A 5,973-nucleotide genomic window follows, 5' to 3' on the forward strand; every position below is an offset into this window, starting at 1 on the left:
ATATAAGAACCCAGGTAATAAATGTCTCTTTGAGTTTGTTCCAGAAGCAGTGGCCCAGCAAAAAAAGATGGGTGTGCTTCACCTTGTCAGATAATATGAACTGTGCCCCCCCCCACCCCAATTTCCCTTTTTGCCTTAGCTCAAGCCATGCTTAGCTGTTCAAACGATCTCATCTCAGCTGTCTAGTAACATCTAATGCTTTCACTCCTTTTTAGTAATTGAGTTCTACTTTCTTCCTCTATGTTTTGGTTTTTTATTGTACTTACTTATAAAAAAGATTCAGATTTGTTTTGGGAAAAGATTTGAATTTTTAAGAATTTTGTAGAATGCTTGCTTTGGCAGCACATATACAAAACTGAAACAAAAGCAGAGAAGATTAGCATGGCAGCTGCACAAGGATGATATACTAATTTGTGAACCATTCCCCATTTTTGATGGTTGCCAGAGGTGAGGGGTGTGGGGGGGGGAGTGAAAATGATGAAGAGGAATAAGAGTTACAAACTTCTCGTTATAAAATAAATAAGTCACAGGGATGTAATGTACAGCACAGGGAATATACTCAATAATATCATAATACCTTTGTGTGGTGAAGCCTTCCCACCTTCATTAAAAATAAAAAGTTAAGAAATGAACAGCAATAGCAAGGAGCCAAGGTGTTCTGAGATTTCTTCTTCCCCCCTAAGGCAATGTTCTCAACAAAGACTGTCATCTAGGCATTGGGTTTTCTGTCCCACTATTATAGCTATTTCTCTTTCTCCTCCCCTGGCCAGGGTCGCTCAGAGTCCCATCCCCACCCCCAGACAGGCTTCTTCCAGCCTGGACTTCTTCATGGGCCAGTCACCCTCCCTCACTGACCTTCAAAGCCACCCATTCCCCACTTCTCCTTTCCGCCCCTGGGGAAATGCCTTCTCCGGAAGTTGTCTGTGCTTTAACCAATCTAAATCTCTTCATGACCCCCTGGAATAGACATCTCATCCCCTTTTCACAGAGGTAGACACTGAGCCTCAGAGAAGTCAAGTGACTGATCCCAGGTCACACAGCTCCTGCAGCAACTGAGTGACAGAGCTAAGATTCCCACCAGTCAGCTGACTCCAGAGCAGGTGATTGTCCTGCTTCTCGCCGCTTTCCTAGGAAGTCTCATGGATCGTCTGACTTGATGTCAGCCGGTGCAGAAAAGGAAACTGAGGCCAAGAAAGATGATGTAACTTGTCCAAGGTCACTTGGATCGTGTCAATTAGCCTTGGGCTCTCTCCACTCCACCACATTGCATAGCTCATTATATTCAAATAATTTAGCCAATATATTCAGTAAAATTACTGCCACTAAAATTACTGGCAGCATTTTCTAAGAGAAAGCAGATTCATTCCAGTCTCATTCTCCATCATTTATTTTTTTAACCAGAGGCCTAATAAACATCGCAGCTGTGGTTTTGTTTCATCTCCTTTCATTTCCTCTCCCTGCCCTTAGATGGGGGTGCCAATGTATGACAACATGGCTTTAAATTGCGCCAAGAGGAGAAGGGAAACGCTTGGAAAACACAGGTAGGATCAGCCCTCTCTCTCTCTCTCTCTCTCTCTCTCTCTCTCTCTCTCTCTCTCTCTCTCTCCTCTCTCAATTCCTTTCCACTCCATTGTCCTTCCGATGTCCCTGGGAATCCAACCTCAGTCTGTTGGGCTGAGGAAGTGGTTGAAGCCAAAGGCTGGTCTACAAAAGAAAGAGGAGGCAGACACACCAGGGAACTGGGGAGAACTTTGAAACCACATCAGTTGCTGCTTCCCCTTGAGAGGGAGAAGGTCAATCACCCGTTTCTACCAGATTCAGAGATTGTCAAAAAAAGAGGCCAGACAGAGATATTTAATATCTGTTGCAACATGAAGGCCTGACTATTGATTGAGACACGGGGTGGTAGAAGCATCGACCTGAGAATCAGATGGATTTTGTTCAAAGTTGGGACTAAGTAGTCAGTAGACTAACCACTCAGCTCGTGGTCTGGGGGAAGTAATTAACCTCTCTGAACCTCAGCTCTCTCACCCGTAAAATGGGACACTAGAACAAAGGATTCCCAATATATATAGGGTGGGGCAAAAGTAGGTTTACAGTTGACAGTATGCAAAAGTTATTCTTGTATTATTATTATTTACTAATTTTTGTGTTATGTACCATTATTATTAACCTACTTTTCCTCACCCCTGTATATATTTGATGGATTTGAATTGGAGTATTTAAAATCATTTGGTTTAAAATAAGCAGAATAACCCAATTCCTGTTCATCTGGAATTCAATTGTCCAACTTGAAGTTTCAAAGGCAACAAATCTCTCTCTCTCTCTTTTTTTTTAAAGGTTGTTATCTTTTAAAATATATATGTATATATTTTTTATTATTTCAGAGAGGAAGGAAGAGAGAGATGAGAGAGAATCATTGGGCAACAAAATCTTAATGGCTGAATATCATTGGGGTAGCCCTAAAATTTATTAGGAGACCAGCAAGCTCCATGATGATGGTATCCTGGAGGCAATGCCTGATAGTTAGACCTCTGATAGACAGACTCGAATTCGCAGGACCACTCCCTTATGAGTGATGGTATGCATGAATGTACGCACACACATACATACTTGTGCACTCACACACAGGACCATGAAACTCACACTAAAAAAAAGGAGGGGGAAATCATTACATTCATCTAACATGAGCCCTGTAGAACTCAACAGTGAGGGTAAGTTTTCCCCCTAATATCCCAACAGGCTAGAGTAGCCACAGGCTTTAAGATAATGTATTTATTATCCGAACACTAGCAGATACTTTACTTAAACCCAGAAATGTTCTGCCAAGGAAGAAAAGGAACTAAGAAAACAGAAGGCACGTGGCATTTCTCAGCTATTTAATCTCATCACTTCAACAAAATCAAGTGTGCCCTTGCCTTGTCCCTGCTGGTTCTGGCAACCAAGTGACTGGACCGGGGCAGATTTAGGTTTTAAATGCCTAAATGCCCTCCAATATCATCTGGGCAAATTAACGTACGTGACTGGACATTGTGTTCCAGCCACAGAGAATGTTCTTTTTATGTAATTCTTTTTTTAAAATCCTCACCTAGGATATGTTTATTGATGAGAGAGAGAGAGAGAGAGAGAGAGAGAGAGAGAGAGAGAGAGAGAGATATCAATTGGCTGCCTCCTGTACATGCCCCAACTGGGATGGAATGGGAAACCTAGCTAGTATGTGCCCTGATCAGGAATCGAACCCACAGTTTTTTTGGTGCACAGGATAATGTTCCAACCAATTGAGCCACCTGCCTGAGGAAAACATTCTTTTCCTGTCAGAAGCTCCAGCAGCCCAATGCCACAGTGAAATATCAGTAACCTCTTACCATTTTTCTTGATTTCTTTAAGGGTGAACATTAGATGTATTAAGAACAACAACCCAATCGTTAAGCCCCTTGCGGTTCCCCTAGGAGCCAGCTCTGTCGCTTCAATCAGATTACGGACAACTCATTCTCATCCTGGCCATTCGTCTTTTTTGTTTACGCACTCACCGAGTGACGTTCATCTGAGCATCAAAAAATAGTCATCCGAATTGAGAACAACAAAAGATCTTTCATTATTTCCAGTGCTAAGTAACATCTATTTGCCTTCATTTGTTTCCAAACAATCAAGTCCAGGGTTCTGATTAAACCCGGCACGTGTTAATTTCCTCTGGGGTCTGGGGTTGTTTTGCCTACAATAAAGGATTCCTTAAGGTTGGAACCGGAGCTGAAACGGAGGCTCTGGGCCTCAGAAGTCACCTGCCTCCATGTGCTTCCTCTGTGGAAGTTTCCAGCCTCGGATGTAAGCTTGTCACCGAAAAGTTACAGGATTTGGGCTTTGGTTTTGGTTTGAAGCCCTCAGCTTTATCACCCGTTTTATAGGCTGGAGTTAAGTGGCAGTACAATGCAGTTTGCTCTCTCGCTGCTCAGCACTAACAGCCATCATGAGCCATAATTAGAAGTAAAACCACCACATAAATAACGTGGCAGAAAAATTGCCACGAGGACGAGGCAGACTTTGGCTACGGGAAACTTCAGCAGGTCCTGGGTATCCATCACACTTAAGGGGCACTGAGCGTTTTAGCCCATATTTGTCTCACTAAAACCAAAATGGGAGCCATTTAGACTTTCAAATACGCTTTTAAAAATAGACAATGCCGTTGGAAACAGACTGTCTGCTATTAAGTGTGATGGAGAAACCCTTCGCCTGGAGGCCAAGGCAGCTGCGAGGTCTGGGAGGGGGAGAGAGAAAGCCCAGAAGCAAGGAATGGGAGGGGGGAAACTGAAGAGGATGCCTGGACTTCCCCAAACAGGGAGGTCTAGAATAGTTCACTGCAGAACCCAGAAGTTCTGCACACCACAGAGCAGGAGAGGTTGACTGTGCTGGGGGAACAGCGAAGCTGGTGGCGGTGAAAATGTCGCTACATGGCTTCCACTCGGTGATGAAGTGAGAGCGAGGAGACTAGCATTTTGAGGCACCTAGGCACCTTACATCAATTTTCTTTAATTCTCATAACAGTCTTAGGAAGTCAGAGAAAGAGAACATGCATTGAGTTGTGCACCTGAAAATGACCTTGAGGATTTACAACCGGCAGCCGGCTCTCTGTATTGGGCCTGCCCATTTGCACCAAGGCAGCAGCTAGAGCCAACATAAGGGTGCCATACAGCAATCCGAACAGTCTCCTTTTATCTGCGTCAGCCTCGCTCATGCTGGGGATTGGGAAACAGACCAAACAGAGAAAACCTGCTATGGAGTGTGCAGCATTTTTCAAAGCCTGAATCGTTTAAACAAAAGTGATTAAAATACATCCACTTGCTTTTCAAGATGCCTTCTGTATTTTTCTATTGATCAGCCAGAACAGTTAAGATCTAATCCTCACATGGAATGAAAGAGAACATTCCTTTGGATATTCTAAAAGCCCTCGTATTCTCTAAAGAGGGCTTACTCCTTTCTCTGCCTTCCTTTGCAAAAGCAGTCACTCAAACAAACAACATTAAAAACAAAACAAAATTCATCAAAAACTCTGTGTTGAGAGTTTTTAAGAAAATTGCATCTGGCATTAAGCAGGATATTTAGTGAAATGGCCTTAGCCTTCCATAGGCAACATGGCTCTGTTTCACGTGGGGATTTTTGTCTGCATTGATACCTGCACAGGCCAGATATGGCGTGACACCGACATTTCTAAAATTAAGATATTAAGTGCTCATTTTTGAGTGTGTAGACCTGCTATATTCTAACAAATTTACTATAGGCCTCAGAAAACGTAGCTTTGCCAAAGTTGGTGAATAGCCCAGCATGGTTTATCTCTAGCCCACAGCTCTTCCCCTGAATTCAATACAGCAGGCACAATTTAATGCAAACCCAATTTATGACTTAATGCTCTGGGGACCGTAGTGGGAGATTGTTACATTATTCTTTTCTAATCCTATTTGTGTTTTAATTTGCTAAGTCTGTAATGAGGTGCATGCTTTGAATAGATTCAAGATCTTTCACATTGCTTTTGACTTTGTTTAATATAATAGATTTTACAGTTTGCATTAAATACCCAGGTGCTACTACGGTCAGTATTATCTCTTTATTTTCTCAACTGGAGTGACTGAAATTACACCGTGAAAGTAATTGTGTACATGTTTCCTTGTTTATTGTAATGGCTTATTTCCTATTATAATTCTTGATTCGAATTACATCTAGTTCTCCAAAAGCCAATTCTCTGTGGGCTCCTACTTCCCCTTTTCATACAATTGTTAGTCTCCAAAGAGATTGGAGTCTTGGCTGACAATTGATTCATTGAGAAATAATAGATTAAGCTTTCAAGTCTAAGTTATGATACTTCAATTAAACAGAAAGGGGGAAAAGTGAGGAAGAAAGGAATAAGGGGAGAGAGGGAGGGATAGAAGGAAGGAGAGAAGGAGGAAGGAAGGGAAGAAGGAAAAAGGGAGGGAGGGAGGGAGG

General features: G+C 42.5%; 1 non-coding gene across 1 annotated transcript; it reads left to right on the forward strand.

Annotated features, from left to right (window-relative positions):
• The first annotated feature begins 330 nt into the window (after positions 1-330).
• Positions 331-433, forward strand: LOC118666648. Its single transcript, XR_004971006.1, has one exon. It is a non-coding gene; the product is annotated as a U6 spliceosomal RNA (small nuclear RNA).
• The last annotated feature ends 5,540 nt before the right edge of the window (positions 434-5,973 follow it).

The sequence above is a fragment of the Myotis myotis genome, unplaced genomic scaffold (assembly GCF_014108235.1).
Source record: "Myotis myotis isolate mMyoMyo1 unplaced genomic scaffold, mMyoMyo1.p scaffold_m19_p_11, whole genome shotgun sequence".
NCBI classification, from domain to species: Eukaryota; Metazoa; Chordata; class Mammalia; order Chiroptera; family Vespertilionidae; genus Myotis; species Myotis myotis.